Raw genomic sequence first — 18,842 nt, forward strand, 5'->3', positions numbered from 1 at the left:
AGGTTTTATGTGTGTTTTTCTTTTAGCCAGGTTTTTCCTACGTAACCAAGATTTTTCTACAGCCCTAGCTCAGTGGAGTCACATCCACTCGATTCTGGGCTTCTTTTTTTTTTTTTTTTCCTTCTGGCAGCCAGCAGGCCTGATGCTGCCCTATGCTGCCTAGTGAGAGACTTACATAGATCTATTTCTGGCTCGTTAGCCATCATCAGTAAGCCACACCCACATCTCATGTATCCTCCCTGTAAAGGTACAATATCTATTTTCTTACTTTTTTGTAGGTTTTATGTGTGTTTTTCTTTTAGCCAGGTTTTTCCTACGTACCTTTACAGGTATAAGTATAAAAAATAGGTATAAACTCCCATAAGTCTCAGAATAAACAACACAAAATGTCTGACAGGCCTGAAAGTGATGATTGGAGATATCATCCCACTATGGCCATTTAACAACTTTATCTACATAGGAGAAAAAAAACCCTGACTACAAAAATATCATACATTTGAGCCTATGAATTAAAAAGAATATATATATATATTTGTTTACATAAACAAATATATATATATATATATATATATATATATATATATATATATATATGTAGGTCTTTGGTTATTCGGGTTTTCTCCCACGCAAAATTGGAAGTGTCTTGGCTTTTTACGTGGGAGAAAACCCGAATAACCAAAGACCTACATACAAACACCTGCGAAAACTGCAGAATGAATGTAGGTTTTATGTGTGTTTTTCTTTTAGCCAGGTTTCTCCTACGTAACCAAGATTTTTCTTTCTACAGCCCTAGCTCAGTGGAGTCACATCCACTCCACAACATATATATATATGTTTTTCTATCGAGACACCTGGTCTACCCCAGCATGTGGGAGGGAGCGTACTGCATCCCTTTTGCCTTTCAGCTCCAATCCAGGAGCCCTCAAGCAGTTGCATTCATGACAAACCATTTTATACCAAATTTATATTTTGCTGATAAATGGCTCAGAAGGTTAATTCAACTGCCTAACATGCAGGCAGCCCAAGTTCAAGTCCAAGTAAGGGTATGGCTAGCTGATGAAAGCTAAAAAGCTTGAAATAGATCTATACTAGATCTAGTCTTGTCCCTTTCTCTTTTAATTACATTACACTTCTTAACAATCCTATTGATTTTATATGTTCTATACATTATCATATTCGTTCTTTCCATTTTCAAATTCACCCCTATTTTTATTATCCATTATTTCTAGTCTCTAGCCACTTATACCATTTATTCCAGATTATATAATATTCCCTATTTTCCTTTTCTTTGAGCTCTTTTGTTAATCACGGTGCCATCTCGGCACATTCTAGGATTTTTTTAATCAATTCTTCTTCTCTTGGTATGTTTTCCCTTTTCCAATTTTGTGCGTATGAAGTGCATGCAGCTGTTATAATATGCAAAATCAAATATTTTATTTCTTTGGTGTATTTTTCTGTAAATATTCCTAATAAGAATGCCTCTGGCTTTCCATCCATAGGTTGCTCTATTATTATTTTTCTAACCATTTCTTAATCTTAGCCCAGAATGAGTTTGAATTCTTTAAAGGTTTTATTTTATTTTTATTTTATTTTTTACTTTGCACATGCTGCAATTGTCGGCTAGCCACGGATCATAATAATATCACGTGGGTGAAGAGTTGGGATGTTCAGCTTTGGAAGGCATATTAGGTCGGAAGCTTCCATGCTGCCACTTAACAGCTACCTCAAGACGAGCGGTGTACAAATTCAAACTAGGCAGGGGAACGATGGATTTGATGGGCAGACGGGATAGCTGGGCTAATCCAATATCCAGAATTTTGAAAAAAAAAAAGAAAAAAAAAAGAGCTATGCTTGTGTCAGCTTTAGAAGCCATTTTTTTTTCCTTTTAGCTTCCTGACTGCCATATTGATTTCGTTGGGGGTGTTTTTTGGAACCCCGACAGCAAAACATTGAAAGGAGCTTATTTATTGATTGATTTGTATGCATTTGTCAAATTTAGAGGCGTCTCTTCCCACTCACGGAGTGCAGCTCCTGAAAGCTTATGCTTTTGATTAAAATGTGTTAGTTGAGGAGGAAAAAAAAAAAAGCAGCTACCAGACTCCTTCAGAAGTTTTGGAGAATGGGAAAGATAACACCTGTTTCAGGAATCATGGAAAATATGTCTGTTTTGTTTTATGGGGCTTTTTAGGCTGTGGATATATATATATATATCATCAGCCAGCCATACCCTTACTTGGATTCAAACTTGGTCTGCCTGCATGTTAGGCAGTTGAATTAACCACTGAGCCACAAGTTCTCTTCCCTTCATCAGCTTGAGCCAGGGGAAAGATTAAGTGTTTACCAAGACACCTGGTCTACCAGGAATCCTCCTGGTTTTCTGGTTATCAATCCACTTGTACCATTTATCCCACACCGCACTGTATTCTGAATCCTCTTTTAGTTTCCTTTTAGTTCTAAAGTTAATGTGTTCATTTTGGCACATTCGAATATTTTTTGAATAATTAATCCCTCTGGTGGTACATTATTTCCTTTCCAATATTGCGCATAAGCAATTCTCGCTGCTGTAAGTATGTGTAAAATCAGGTACCTTATTAGTTTTAGTTTTAGTACCCCCAGGAGAAATGTTTCTGGAATCAGTTCAATTTTACTGTTGATTAGTTCTTGTAACCAATGTTGTATTTTGCTCCAATACCTTTTCGCTTCGGGACATAGCCACCACATATGAAAAAAGGTACCTTGGGGGTGGTTACACTTCCAGCACTTGGGACTTAAATTCGGATATATCTTCGCCAGTCTTGCAGGCGCTAGATGCCATCGATATAGCATTTTATATTGATTTTCCTTGTATGCTCAGGCTGTGGATATTTTTAATATTGTATGTTGCCCAGAGTCACTTGCGTATGAGCTGGGTGGCCCATATAAAATTTGTTTAATAAAACAAATAAATAAGTTCATATTAAGTAAGTCAATGAATATGTATTTTAAGGCCCCTTGCAATAGGGCTCTCTCATTGGAAAAGACCTTGATGTTGGGAAAGAGGGAAGGAAAAAAGAAGAAAGGGACGGCAGAGGATGAGATGGTTAGATAGGGTCATCATCATCGACACAATGAACGTGAATTTGGGCAAACTCCAGGAGACAGTGGAGAACAGGGGGAGGCTGGCATGCTGTGATCCATGCTAAGAGTTTGACGTGCTTTAGCGAAGGAACAACAACAAAAATTAAGTTTTTTCTCTTTCTTCCTTGTTCATCAGGAGTCAAGAACCTCTTCCGAAATGGGCTGTGAGAGTTGGACAATAAGGAAGATTGAGCGATGAAGAATTGATGCTTTCAAATTGTGGTGCTGGAGAAGACTGTTGAGACTAGTCCGTTGGACTGCGAGGAGATCGAATCGGTCCATCCTAAAGGAAATCAACCCTGGCTGTTCTTTGGAAGGACAGATCCTGAAGCTGAAGCTCTAATCCTTTGGCCACCCAATGAGAAGAGAGGACTCCTTGGAAAAGATGTTGAGAAAGATGGAAGGCAGAAGGAGAAAGGGGATGGCAGAGGATAAGATGGTTAGAGAAGAGTCACGGACGCAATGAACATGGACTTGGCCAAACTCCGGGAGAAAACGGAGGAGAGTGGGAGCCCTAGTGTGTGATAGGGTCCACGGGGGTCACGAACAATCAGACACAACTTAGCAACTGAATGATAAAGCAGTAGCACTACTTGTGCAAAAAGAAAGATTTATTTCCCCCCCCTTTTAAAGCCCCGGTGCTAAGAAATAAACAGAATCCTCTGCTTGAAGATGATTTTCCAGGGAAGCGTGCAAGGAAATGATTGAATCTTAAAATTTAAGCCTTATGATTTTATGATTCTGCTCAATCGAGATCTGAAAACCCACAACAAGCCTACACCGTCTCTTCCACATAGTTGCCCTTTTGCAGCAATATGAGCCGGAGTGTAATCTAGATTGAAGGGGTTTGTCCACCTCTCCTTCTCCTCCTCCTCCTCCTCCTCCCCTCCTCCTCCTCTTCTTCTTCTCCTCCTCCTCTCCTCCTCCTCCTCCTCCTCCTCTCCTCTTCTCCTCCTCCTCCTCCTCTTCTCCTCCTCCTCTTCTCCTCCTCCTCCTCTTCTCCTCCTCCTCCTCCTCTTCTTCTTCTCCTCCTCCTCCTCTTCTTCTTCTCCTCCTCCTCTCCTCCTCCTTCTCCTCCTCTTCTTCTCCTCCTCCTCCTCCTCTCCTCCTCCTCCTCTCCTCCTCCTCTTCTTCTCCTCCTCCTCCTCCTCTCCTCCTCCTCTTCTTCTTCTCCTCCTCTTCTTCTCCTCCTCCTCCTCTTCTCCTCCTCCTCCTCCTTGTTCCCCGCCCCTTCTCTTCCTCCTCCTCCACCTCCTCTCACTTCCATCTCACAAAGTTGGCACCTGGCAAGATCCTTTAGCCCCCTGCAAACAGAGTGCAAATTGGTGCCAGCCCAGCCCATCAACAGAACAATCCCATCAGCAGCTATTTCCAGGCCCACCTCTTCAGCAGGAGCAAACTGGGGCCAATTCCACATTTGCTGCCTCTCCCCCCACCATCCCAGGAAAAACAATCAGCCACAAAAGAGGACCAAAATATGCAGATTTCTTTTGTCTTGCAGAGAAACTGTGTATGCTAAAGTCTGGGTAGAGCTGCCGATTTCTATGTAGAGATTTAAATTTGTAAAGAGAGGTTTCCATGCCTGGGGTGTGATGGGGTGTGTGTCATTCTGGAGGTGATTAATGGATTAAATAGAAGATCCCATCCCCAGACCATTATAGATCATCCCCCCACCCCCTCTTAATTAGCTATTTCTCTGTTCATTTTCAGGTTCCATTTATTGTCTGACTGTTTTAAACAGGCAACTAAGATGATTTAGAACAACTAAGATGATAAAAGGCCTGGAGATTAAAACATATCAAGAATGGTTGCAGGATTTGGAGTTGGCTAGTCTAGAGAAAAGGAAGACCGAGGGGTGACATGATAGCAGTCTTCCAGTATTTGAGAGGCTGCCACGATGAAGTTGGAATTAAGATTGCCGGGAGAAATATCAACAACCTCATATATGCAGATGCTACCATTTTAATGGCAGAAAGTGAAGAGGAACTAAAGAGCCTTTTGATGTGGGTGAAGAAGGAGAGTGCAAAAGTTGGCTTGAAACTCAACATTAAGAAAACTAAGATCATGGCATCCGGCCCTCTCAATTCCTGGCAAATAGATGGGGAAGAAATGGAGATACTGACAGATTTTATTTTCCTGGGCTCCAAGATCACCGCAGATGGGGACTGCAGCCAAGAAATTAAAAGACGCTTGCTCCTGGGGAGGAAAGCCATGGCAAATCTAGACAGCATTCTAAAAAGCAGAGACATCACCCTGCCAACAAAAGTGCGTATAGTCAAGGCGATGGTTTTCCCAGTTGCAATGGATGGCTGTGAAAGTTGGACCATAAGGAAGGCTGAGCGCCAAAGAATTGAGGCCTTTGAACTCTGGTGCTGGAGAAGACTCCTGCGAGTCCCTTGGACTGCAAGGCCATCCAACCGGTCAGTCCTAGAGGAGATCAACCCTGACTGCTCTTTAGAAGGCCAGATCCTGAAGATGAAACTCCAATACTTTGGCCACCTAATGAAAAGGAAGGACTCCCTGGAGAAGAGCCTAATGCTGGGAAAGATTGAGGGCAAAAGAAGAAGAGGACGGCAGAGAATGATGTGGCTGGATGGAGTCACTGAAGCAGTTGGCGTGAACTTAAATGGACTCCAGAGGATGGTAGAGGACAGGAAGGCCTGGAAGAACGTTGTCCATGGGGTCGCGATGGGTTGGACATGACTTCTCAACAAAGAACAACTGTTCATTTTGTATTTATTGTCGAGCTGTTTTAAACAAGCTACTAAGATGATTTAGAACAACTAAGATGATCAAAGGCCTGGAGATTAAAACATCAAGAATGGTTGCAAAATTTGGGGTTGGCTAGCCTAGAGAAAAGAAGGACCAGAGGTGACATGATAGCAGTATTCCAGTATTTGAGAGGCTGCCACGAAGAAGAGGGGGTCACCCTATTTTCCAAAGCACCAGAAGGCAAGACATGAAACAATGGATGGTAACTAATCAAAGAGAGAACCAATTTAGGACTACGGAGAAATTTCCTGACTAAACAGTCAGTGGAACAACTTGCCTCCAGAACTGGTTGGTGCTCCATCATTGGAGGTTTTTAAGAAGGGACTGGACAGCCACTTGTCTGAAATGGTAGAGGGTCTCCTGTTTGAGCAGCGGGTTGGACTAGAAGACCTCCAAGGTCCCTTCCAGATGTATTCTGTTCTGATTCTAATTTTTGATAATATTGTTTTATCAGATTGTAACTCATGTAACAGTGAGGTCAGGGCATATAAATTTAATAAACAAACAAGCAAATACATAAGATGTGATTTAGACCAGCGGTGTCCAGCTTGGCAACTTTAAGACTTGTGGACTTCAACTCCCGGAATTCCCCGGCCAGCAAAGGGAATCATATTGCATCAGAATGGAATTTATATTGTTCATTTATGACTTTTCTGTCTCATCTCCACTTTCCTTCTCTCAGCTAAAAGACTATCCAGGCAGTTACTTGAGGCTAAATAATGCAAGCATTTCTTTCTTTTTTTTCCAGAAGGAAGATACGCAGAAATATTTGGAAGCCTTAAATATGGACACGGTAGAGGCACTGCCAGTATTTATGGAGAAGTGATGGAGCTAGTACCACCCAGATGGAGAAACATGATTTTGCCAAAGACACATTGCTAATTTTTTATACCCTTTTTTCCCTGCAAAAGTTCCACTGTTTGGGTTGGTGGTAATGCTGCAAAACCAGACGGTAAACTGAGGAGAAAAACTCTCTCGCCTGTCCAAATTTTGTCTCTAAAGTTTTGCCGCTAAAGTGAACAGAAGCTTGATCTGCACACACACACACACAAACAGGCCAGCATCATGTTTAGGAAAAAAAACCAGCTTCAGATCTAGACAGACCTCTATGTCAGTATCTCTTAACCTCGGCAATTCTAAGATGTGTGGACTTCAACTCCCAGCATTCCCCAGTCAGCACTTGGGGAAATAGAAATAGACCAGCTAGAGCAGGGGTCTCCAACCTTGGCAACTTTAAGACTTCTTGTAGGCTTCCTGATGTAGTAAAAAGCACACAATTTTTTTTTTTTAATTTGATTTATATGTCGCCCTTCTCCGTAGACTCAGGGCGGCTTACAATACCCTAAGCAATAGCCTTCATCCTTTTGTATATTTATACAAAGTCAGCTTATTGCCCCCACAACTGGGTCCTCAATTTACCTACCTTAGGAAGGATGGAAGGCTGAGTCAACCTTGAGCCTGGCGAGATTCGAACCTGCAGTAATTGCAGGCAGCTGGTCTTAATAACAGGGTGCTTTAGACCACTGTACTACCAAAACCCCCTTTTTAAGGCTTTTTAAAGATTTGAATGGCTGTGAATTCCTTTCATTCACATTGGGGTTGCAAGTTGAGAACTACCTGTATAAATTAAAGGGGGAAAGAAGAAAGAAAAGCATTACTTCCCATTTTTTTACCAGTGCAGAAAAATGCAAAATAGAATGGCAGCCTCCATTTTTGACTTTACCAGCTTAACAAGTAGGAGCCATTTCTACAATAACCAACTAATCTTAATTAGCTAAACTCAAAGTCAAGTTTTTTTTTTCCTGTCTCCAGAAAAAAAAGTTTCCTGGTAGAATCAATCAATCAATCAATCAATCAATCAAGTAAGTAAGTAAGTAAGTAAGTAAGTAAGTAAGTAAGTAAGTCGAATCAATTAATTATTTTTTTCTAATTAAAACAGTCCATTTTGCCATCTCTTGTCAGTTTCATCTCTTTTTTTCATCCATTCTTCCTTAGGGAGGCTAGGGTTTTTTTTCCCCATTTTGGGGGGAAAAGGTGGGGGGAGGGGAGCTTCCAATGATGGCTAGATGCAGGTGAATCTCAGAAATGGGTTTGCCTGCATTCTCATGCAGACTGCTCCTGTGTGTGTGTATGTGTATATCTCTTGTTGTTGTTAGTTGTGAAGTCATGTCCAACCCATTGCGACCCCATGGACAACGTTCCTCCAGGCCTTCCTGTCCTCTACCATCCTCTGGAGTCCATTGAAGCTCACGCCGACTGCTTCAGTGACTCCATCCAGCCACCTCGTTCTCTGCCATCCCCTTCTTCATTTGCCCTCCATCAGTCCCAGCATTAGGCTCTTCTCCAGGGAGTCCTTCCTTCTCATTCGGTGGCCAAAGTATTGGAGTTTCATCTTCAGGATCTTGGCCTTCTAAAGAGCAGTCAGGGTTGATCTCCTCTAGGACTGATTGGTTGGATCGCCTTGCAGTCCAAGGGACTCGCAGGAATCTTCTCCAGCACCAGAGTTCAAAGGCCTCAATTCTTTGGCGCTCAGCCTTCCTTATGCTCCAACTTTCACAGCCACACATTGCAACTGGGAAAACCATCGCCTTGACTATACGCACTTTTGTTGGCAGGGTGATGTCTCTGCTTTTTAGTATGCTGTCTAGATTTGCCATGGCTTTCCTCCCCAGGAGCAAGCGTCTTTTAATTTCTGGGCTGCAGTCCCCATCTGCGGTGATCTTGGTGCCCAGGAAAATAAAATCAGTCACTACCTCCATTTCTTCCTCATCTATCTCTATATCTGATGAAAGACAGGAATAGCCATGGAAGAGGAGTAACTGACTGCTATGCTGATTTGGTGCTTATCACTAAATTAACGTGAGATTGTTGCAATGAATGGAACAATATCAAGCCCATTATTTCCCAATGTGGATTGACTCCATTCCTCCGCCTGGGGCCTCCAAGGACTTGAAACCTTGATTTTGACACCTTCCAGTTAAATTGAGGGTATCAATCCACCCCCAGATCATTAACAGCTGTCTTTGCTTTTCTCCCCAGGAGCTGTGATGCCAATTAGTAGCCAATCAAGGGCCGCCAGCTTTTGGATGGAAGAGGCAGCTGGATCTTAATTGCAGTTTGAGAGGCTGGCATTAACAGGTGATAAGATGTGAAAAGATGTGATTTATTTTCTGGTTTTCAGAAAATGGTAGGGGGCGGGTAGGAGCTAAGAATAACCTTTTTTTTAAAAGGTCTTTTGGTCTGTGAAAACCATGGGGGGGGGAGAAATAATAATGACAGACTGACAAGAGTTGGAAGGAACTTTGGAAGTCTTCTAATTCAACCCCCCTTCTCAATCAGGAGACCCTATCCCACTTCAGACAATATAAACAATATTAAATTTATTCTATGCTTTAGTCCTTTATAAGAACTGCCATTTTCAGAAAATGGCAGGAGGTTAGGAGCTAGGACTTATTTTATTTTATTTTATTTTATTTTATTTTATTTTATTTTATTTTATTATTTTTCTTTTAGTCTGAAAACCATGAAGGGTGGGGAGGAGAACAGCGATATCAACTATATTAAATTTATTCATTTATAATTGCCATTTTCAGAAAATGGCAGCACTGCAGACTACTTCAGCTGACCGCTAGCTGCAGTTCAGCAGTTCAAATCCCATCAGGCTCAAGGTTGACTCAGCCTTCCATCCTTCCGAGGTGGGTAAAATGAGGACCCAGATTGTTGGAGGCAACATGGTGCCTCTGTAAAACCACTTAAAAGCACTATGTAAAAAGCACTATGAAGCAGTATATAAGTCTAAGTGTTATGGCTATTGCTAAGTAAGAGCTAAGAATTTCTTTCTTTCTTTCTTTTATTTTAGGTCTTAGCTTTCCAAGATCAACCAAAACTACTGAGGAGGCTCTGTGACTTTCCTGGACACACTCTTCAAACAACAACAAAAACAATAACAATAATAATGATGATGATGTGAAGATCTTGTGGGACTTTTGAACACAGACGGTTTGTCACTTGGAACACAACATGCCAGATATCACAGTTGTCGAAAACCGAAACATACAATGTATTGATATCGCGGAACCAGGAGATGCCAGAGTCGAAGAAAAAGAACTGGAAAAAATCATGAAATATTGCTACACGGCTATGGATGAAACATGTAATAGTGATACCCATTGTCACTTGGGACCATGTCCAAGAATTTTATAAGATACATCAACATTGCAGCTTCCTGCAATAACACCAGTGGAACTGCAAACAACTGCGCTACTTGGAACATCGTACATCTTAAGAAGGTACTTGGTTGATATCTAGGACACTGGCAGCAACCTGTATCAACCATTAGCACCAGTCCATGGTATTCGTGATGCATTTTTTAATGTTCAGTTGATTGAGTTTCATGTGTAATGAATAAAGTAAATAATAATAATAACAATAACAATAACAACAATAACAATAACAATAATAATAATAATAATAATAATAATAATAATAATACCTGATCAGTGGGTGCAGCAAAATTTCACAAACTGACTACCTACAATGCCATGACCGCGTTGCTAAGATCATTCACTGGAAATTGTGCCAGAAGTTTGGATTTGAGTACAGCAGAAACCACTGGGAACATCAGGTTGAGAAAGTTTTAGAGAATGAGAAACTCAAGATCTTGTGGGACTTTAGGATTCAGACTGACAGGCACTTGGTCCACAACACACCTGACATAACAATAGTTGAAAAGAAAAAAGTATGGTTCATTGACATTGCAATACCTGGTGATGCACGGATTGAAGATAAGCAGCAAAAAAATAATAATAATAAAAAAATTTGCAAAGTACCAGGACTTGCAAATTGAAGTTGAGCGACTGTGGAAAAAGAAATCGTGTGTTGTCACAATTGTAATTGGAGCCCTTGGAGCAATACCCAAAGGGCTACCCCGCTATTTAGAAATTCTAAATTTGCCGGACTTGAACATTTTGACTCTACAAAAAACCACCTTACTCAGAACAGCTTACATCCTCCGACGATACCTTAACAGTTCCTAGGTCCTTGGTTAGGACTCGAGCTGCTGAGCTATTAACCAGCCTCAAAGGCTGTGAATCTCACTAAAGATTAACCAATAATAATAAAAATTAGAGCTCAGCATTGGCTGAGGGATTCTGGAAGTTGGAGTCCACACATTTTATAGTTGCTGAAATTGAGAGAACTAGTTTTGGAAGATGGACTGTGCCAAATTTATAAAGCCTTAGGAAGGCCACACTTAGAATGCTGCATCCAGTTTTGATAAACATATTGTAAAAAAAGATGTAGAGACTATGGAAAGAGGGCAGAAAATGAATAGTCTGATGAATAGAATTCTTTATTGGCCAAGTGTGATTGGACACACACAAGGAATTTGTCTTGGTGCATACGCTCTCGGAGTACATAAAATAAAAGATACATTTGTCAAGAATCGTTAAGATACAACACTTAATGATAGTCATAGGGTACAAATAAGCAATCAAATCATATTAGGAAACAGTCAATATAAATCTTAAGGATACCAGCAACAAAGTTACAGTCATGCAGTCATAAGTGGGAGGAGATGAGTGATAGGAACAATGAGAAGATTAATAGTAGTGCAGACTTAGTAAATATTACTAGTCCAATTTTTTATTAGTCCAATTTATATGCCGCCCTTCTCCGTAGACTCAGGGCGCCTTACAATGCATTATAGCAATAACCTGCATACTTTTATGTATATACCTGCTTATTAGGGCTTTCGGGCCCCTCCCAAGCGGTTTTGTTCTATAAAAAGCTGGCTTATTGCCCCCACAATCCGGGTCCTCAATTTACCTACCTCGAAAGGATGGAAGGCTGAGTCAACCTTGAGCCTGGTGAGATTTGAACTCGCACTAATTGCAGGCAGCTGGCAGCTAAATGCTAGCACTTAAGAGCACTTAGTCCACTGCACCATCGAGGTTCTTCGTTTGAAACTCAATATTTTGACAGTGTTGAGGGAATTATTTCTTTAGCAGAGTGATGGCGTTCGGGAAAAAACTGCCCTTGTGTCTAGTTGTTCTGGTGTGCAGTGCTCTATAGCGTCGTTTTGAGGGTAGGAGTTGAAACAGTTTATGTCCAGGATGCGAGGGGTCTGTAGATATTTTCCCAGCCCTCTTTTTGACTCGTGCAGTATACAGGTCCTCCACGGAAGGCAGGTTGGTAGCCATTGTTTTTTCTGCAGTTCTAATTATCCTCTGAAGTCTCCGTCTGTCTTGTTGGGTTGCAGAGCCAAAGCAGACAGTTATAGAGGTGCAGATGACAGAAAAGAGCAACAAAGATGATTAGGGAGCTGGAGGCTAAAATATATGGAGAATGGGAATTGGCTATGTCTAGTTTAATGAAAAGAAAGACTAGGGGTGACATTATAGCACTCGTCCAATATTTGAGGGGCTGCCACAAAAAAAAGGGGGGACAACCTATTCTCCAAAGCACCAGAAGGCAGGGCAAGAAACAATGGATGGAAACTAACCAAGGAGAGAAGCAGCTTGGAATTAAGGAGAAAGTTCTTAACAGTGAGAACAATTAACCAGTGGAACAACTTGCCTCCAGAAGTTGTGGGTGCTCCATCTCTGGAGGTCTTTAAGAAGAGATCGGACAGCCATTTATCTGAAATAGGATAACGTCACCTGCTTGAGCAGGGGGTTGGACTAGAAGACCTCCAAGGTCCCTTCCAACTCTGTTATTCTGTTCGATACAGGAAACTTCTCCAGATGTCCATGAAGTCACCAGGAGACCCTAGGAGAATGATTGGAGAATGTTATAATTTTCTAACTGGATTGCAGCTGGAGGATTAAAAAAAAAAGAGAGAGAGAGAATGAGAAATGATTAAAGGAAGGAGCGCTTGCCTCAATTTTTCATGAAATCGCTGTTCACAAATTGGAGCTTAATTTATTCAAGATTACTTTTCAATTTGAAAGGAAAATGCCCCTCCTTGAAATTGGTTCCAGTAGTTCCCTCACTTGAAAAGAACGTTCCTTTGCTGCCCTCTGCTGTCTTCCTGTGATATTGCAATCAGATTAAACATTTTGCTCCCTTGCCATGTAAGAGCAGGTTTACAGGTAGTCCTCGATTTACGACCATAATTGGGATTTTTAACTCCCTTTGCTAAGGGATGCAGTTGCTAAACGAGTCGTGCCCGATTTTACAATCTTTTCTCCCGCGGTCGTCCAGTGAATCACGCCATTAAGCGAATCTGGTTTTCCAAAAAGCAGCTAGGAAGGTTACAAATAGGGATTACACGATCCCAGGATACTGCAACAGTTGTACAGATAGTCTTCGATTTATGACCACAATTGAGCCCAACATTTCTGTCGCTAAGTGAGACCATCATTAAGTGAACTTTGCCCCTATTTTATGAGCTTTCTTGCCACCGTGGTTAAGCAAATCGCTGCCATTGTTCAGCTAGTAACGTTGTTAAGTGAATCTGGCTTCCCATTGATTTTGTCAGAAAGTCACAAAAGAGAATCACATGACCCCGGGGTACTACAATTGTCATAAATGTGAGACTGTGCGGAAATGGATAGGTTAACATTAAAGATAAAGGTTATAAAAGATACAGAATAGTTTTTAACATGGGGTTTGTTTTACCAGGTAGAAATTAGAAGTTGGAAGAATACCATTATGTACAAGTAAATAATATTATCATTACTAATATTGTTGTTGTTGTTAGTTGCAAAGTTGTGTCCGACCCATCGCGACCCCATGGACAACGTTCCTCCAGGCCTTCCTGTCCTCTACCATCCTCTGGAGTCCATTTAAACTCACGCCGACTGCTTCAGTGACTCCATTCAGCCACCTCGTTCTCTTGCCGTCCCATTCTTCTTTCTTCATCTTTCCCAGCATTAGGCTCTTCTCCAGGGAGTCCTTCCTTCTCATTAGGTGGCCAAAGCATTTGAGTTTCATCTTCAGGATCTGGCCTTCTAAAGAGCAGTCAGGGTTGATCTCCTCTAGGACTGACCGGTTGGATCGCCTTGCAGTCCAAGGGACTCGCAGGAGTCTTCTCCAGCACCAGAGTTCAAAGGTCTCAATTCTTTGACGCTCGGCCTTCCTTATGGTCCAATTTTCCCAGCCATACATTGCAACTGGGAAAACCATCGCCTTGACTATACGCACTTTTGTTGGCAGGGTGATGTCTCTGCTTTTTAGAATGCTATCTAGATTTGCCATAGCTTTCCTCCCCAGGAGCAAGCATCTTTTAATTTCTGGGCTGTAGTCCCCATCTGTGGTGATCTTGGCACCCAGGAAAATAAAATCGGTCACTACCTCCGTTACTTCCCCATCTATCTCTATATCTGATAAAAGACAGGAATAGCCATGGAAGAGGAGTAACTGACTGCTATGCTGATTTGGTGCTTATCACTAAATTAACGTGAGATTGTTGCAATGAATGGAACAATATCAAGCCCATTATTTCCCAATGTGGATTGACTCCATCCCTCCGCCTGGGGCCTCCAAGGACTGTAGTATGCTGTCTAGATTTGCCATAAGTAAATTGACCCAGACAATACACTGATTATTAAGCACTTATGTATGTTAAAGAAAAATGTATAAATAAAATTTAAAAATTAAGAATAAAATAAATGTGAGCCAGTTGCATCCTAATTTTGATCACATGACCACAAGGATGTTGCAATGGTTGGAAGCCTACAAAACGATCATAAGTCAGTTTTTCAGTGCCATTGTATCTTCGAATGATCACTAAACGGAAGGTTGTAAGTCAAGGACGTACCTATATGAAACTCCTCCCTATCTGCTGGACTCAGATTGAGGAAAACTGGCCATCGGCCCAAATAGATTTGGCAGTTTTTAAAGCGCCACGAGACTGTTCCCTACTTTGCAGTAGCCAATTGACAATTATCTGTCTAGAGAGACCAGGGGTCTCCAACCTTGGCAACTTTAAGACTTGTGGACTTCAACTCCCAGAATCCCTCAGCCAGCAAAGCTTTGCTGTGGACTTTAAGACTTGTGGAATTCTGGGAGTTGAAGTGCTCTCTACATGGGGCTCCCCTTGAAGAGCACTCGGAGGCTCCAACTGGTCCAGAATGCGGCCGCGCGGGTGGTTATGGGCGCAACTCGCTGTGCCCGCGTGACACCCCTCCTGCGCGAGCTGCACTGGCTCCCTGTGGTCTTCCGGGTGCGATTCAAGGTGTTGGTTACCACCTTTAAAGCGCTCCATGGCATTGGACCTGGGTACCTTCGAGACTGTCTTCTGCCACCAGTAGCCTTCCACCGACCAGTCCGTTCCCACAGAGAGGGTCTCCTCAGGGTGCCATCGGCCAAATTATGTCGGCTGGCGACACCCAGGGGGAGGGCCTTCTCTGTGGGAGCCCCAGCCCTGTGGAATGAACTGCCCCCGGAAATACGCAAGATCTCCGACCTCCGGGTGTTCCGCTGCGCATTGAAGACCTTGTTGTTCCGCCAGGCAGGGCTGTCAATATAATAATTTTAAATTGGGGTATTTTAATTTTTAGAGTTTTAAATCAGCCAAATCTATTTAATTATTTTAATTTTTAATTATTGTTGTGTCTTGTGTTTTTAAACTGGCTGTACACCGCCCTGAGTCCTTCGGGAGAAGGGCAGTATAGAAATAAAATTATTATTATTATTATTATTAAAGTTGCCAAGGTTGGAGACCCATGGTGTAGACACTGTTAGGTCTTAATTGCCAGAGATCTTCACAAGAATGAAGCCTTTAACCAGCTTCCTGCAGCTGGAAGAAGCTGATTTCCCGCCAAAGCCCTTGGCCTGCTCGGAAATCCCACTTATAGCTTTTACTAAGAGCGGGAAAGTCATTTCACATGATCCGGAGGGATTCTGGCAGGCGCCCAGCTGCCTGCGTGAGCTACGGCAGCTTCAGGGTGCCGGGGGCCGAGTTGGTTGACCTTCCTTATCATTAACTGTTTCTTCTTGCTCCCATGCAACTCAGTTTCCTCTTCAGTCCTCGGTCTTCTTCACTCCTTTTAGCCCGGATCTCCCAGAGATTGGTTATGTCTCAGAGCAGGACCGAGATCGGTGTTTGCTACACAGGGTCAACTGCAGAGAAGGAGCTTGAGATGTCTGTAGAGATTCTCAGTCATCCAGGTCATGGTTATGCCAAAGGTGCTTTTTCAAGAGGCAACTCTGCTGATCCAGTTCCACAGAGGAATTATTGAGTCCGTCATCTGCACCTCCATAACTGTCTGGTTTGATTCTGCAACCCAACAAGACAGACAGAGACTTCAGAGGATCATCAGAAGTGCAGAAAAAACAGTTGCTACCAACCTGCCTTCCATGGAAGACCTGTATACTGCACGAGTCAAAAAGAGGGCTGGGAAAATATCTACAGACCCCTCCCATCCTGGACATAAACTGTTTCAACTCTTAATCTCAAAATGAAACTATAGAGCACTGCACACCAGAACAACTAGACACAAGGATAGTTTTTTCCCAAACACCATCACTCTGCTAAACAAATAATTCCCTCAACACTGTCAAACTATTTCCTAAGTCTGCACTACTATTACTGTTAAGGATAATTGGTTAGAATAACAAACTCACTCTGGTTCACAAACCACGATGGTTGCAGATCCATCCAACGATGATTAGCAGATATCAACTCCTCTCAATGGTAGCTTATCATATCAGCTCCATACACAATGGCAGCATATCATAGCAGCAACTGAACACGTTACAATACCTTGCTTAAATACTCTCACAACCAGTCATTACCTAATTACAGCATGACTCAGCATTACAATGAATCTGCAGTAAAACTTTAAAGTCATACAATACATATTCAGCTTAAAGTTACAGTACACATATATTGCCTGGACAACTTGTTAGGCTCAAACCATATCCTAACAATTACTATTAGTCTTCTCATCATTCCTATCACCCATCTCCTTCCACTTATGACTGTATGACTGTAGCTTTGTTGCTTGTATCCTTATGATTTATATTGATATTGTTTCCTGATTGCTTATTTGTTCCCTATGACTATCATTAAGTGTTATACCTTAAGATTCTTGACGAATGTATCTTTTCTTTTATGTACACTGAGAGCGTATGCACCAAGACAAATTCCTTGTGTGTCCAATCACACTTGGCCAATAAAGAATTCTATTCTATTCTATTCTATTCTATTCTATTCTATTCTATTCTATTCTATTCTATTCTATTCTATTCTGAAGACAACAAAGTCCACATTTTGGACAGGGAGGACCGTTGGTTGAAAGAGGGTTCCAAGAGGCCATCTATGTCCAAATTGAACAGCCCTCTCTCAACAGAGGGGGAGGGATACGACATCACCTATCTCCAGTCTACAACACAGTCCTTTCAACAGTTCCAAGAAGGCTCCACACCCCTTTGTACTACTCAGGTGACCCTGAAGACAACAGATAAACCTCCAGGTGGCCTCAACGACTCTCTACAAAGAATGCAAATGACCAGCTGTCTGCAAGGAGTATAAATCCTTCCATTCCCCACCATCCGGTCAGAGCTGAAGAAGCTTCTTGGAGGAGAAGCGAAATATCTTCAAAGGAAAACAAGACAGTCCAGTTGCCTCTTGAAAAGGCACCTTTGTGTCCTACAAACAAGCTTGATGGTGTTTGCATTACATGTTGTCCAATGGTGGGTTTCAAATTGTTTTACTACCGGTTCTGTGGGTGTGGCTTGATGGGCGTGGCATGACTTGATGGGCGTGGCTTGGTGGGCATGGCATGGGAAGGATACTGTAAAATCTCCATTCCTTCCCCAATCCAGGGGAAGGTTACTGCAAAATCCCCATTTCCCCCCCCCCCGATCAGCTGGGACTCAGGAGGCAGAGAATAAATGGGGGCCGGGACAGTCAGAATTTTTACTACCGGTTCTCCGAACTACTCAAAATTTCCGCTACCGGTTCTCCAGAACTGGTCAGAACCTGCTGAAACCCACCTCTGATGTTTTCCCATAAAGCAATCAAAGCAGAGGGGCTCGCCAAATCTTAATCATCTCCCCGATGAGATCTGATTTTATTTGAATACAGGTAGTCCTCGACTTACAACGATTCATTTAGCGACCGTTCGAAATTGCAACAGCACGAAAAAAAAACCAAAATGACTTACGATCATTTTTCACATGGAGAACCCTTGCCGCATCCCCATGGTTATGTGATCAAAATTGGCAAGTGTCTCGTATTTATGACGGCTGCAGTGCCTCAGGGATCATGGGATCCCCTTTTGTGACAAGCAAAAGTCCAGGGGGAAGCCAGATTCGCTTAACAACCGTGTTACTACATTAAGAACTGCAGTGATTCACTTAACAACGGTGGCAAGAAAAGTCTTCCAAATCGGCCAAAACTCACTTAACAACTGTCTTGCTTAGCAGGAGAAATTTGGGGCTCGATTTTGGTTCCAAGTCAAGGATTACCTGTAATATCTCAATTGGTTTAGTTAGTAAAACACCTCGATATTCATTTAAACCACCTTAAAGTTTGAAAGTCTGTAGAGATTCTCAGTCATCCAGGTCATGGTTATCCCAAAGGGGCTTTTTCAGGAGGCAATTGGGCTTTCTTGTTTTTTCTTTTGAAGACGTTTCACTTCTCATCCAAGAAGCTTCTTCAACTCTGACAGGATAGTGGGGAGTGGAAGGATTTATATTCCTTGCAGACAGCTGCTCATTTGCATCCTTTCAGAGGGTTGCTGAAGCACTTGGAGGTTTATCTGTGTCTTCAGGGTTACCTACGGGACCGCCTACTACCACCAAGCCTCCCACCGGCCAGTACGCTCTCATAGAGAGGGGCTCCTCCGGGTGCCGTCAGCCAAACAATGTCGACTGGCGGCCCCTAGGGGGAGACCCTTCTCTGTGGAGGCACCTACTGTCTGGAATGAGCTCCCCCCGGAGATACGGAGGATCCTGGATCTGCGCACCTTCCGCCGCGCTGTGAAGACCTTTTTATTCCACCA

Source organism: Pantherophis guttatus, chromosome 6 (assembly GCF_059756535.1).
Source record: "Pantherophis guttatus breed Tessera chromosome 6, ASM5975653v1, whole genome shotgun sequence".
Taxonomy (NCBI): Eukaryota; Metazoa; Chordata; class Lepidosauria; order Squamata; family Colubridae; genus Pantherophis; species Pantherophis guttatus.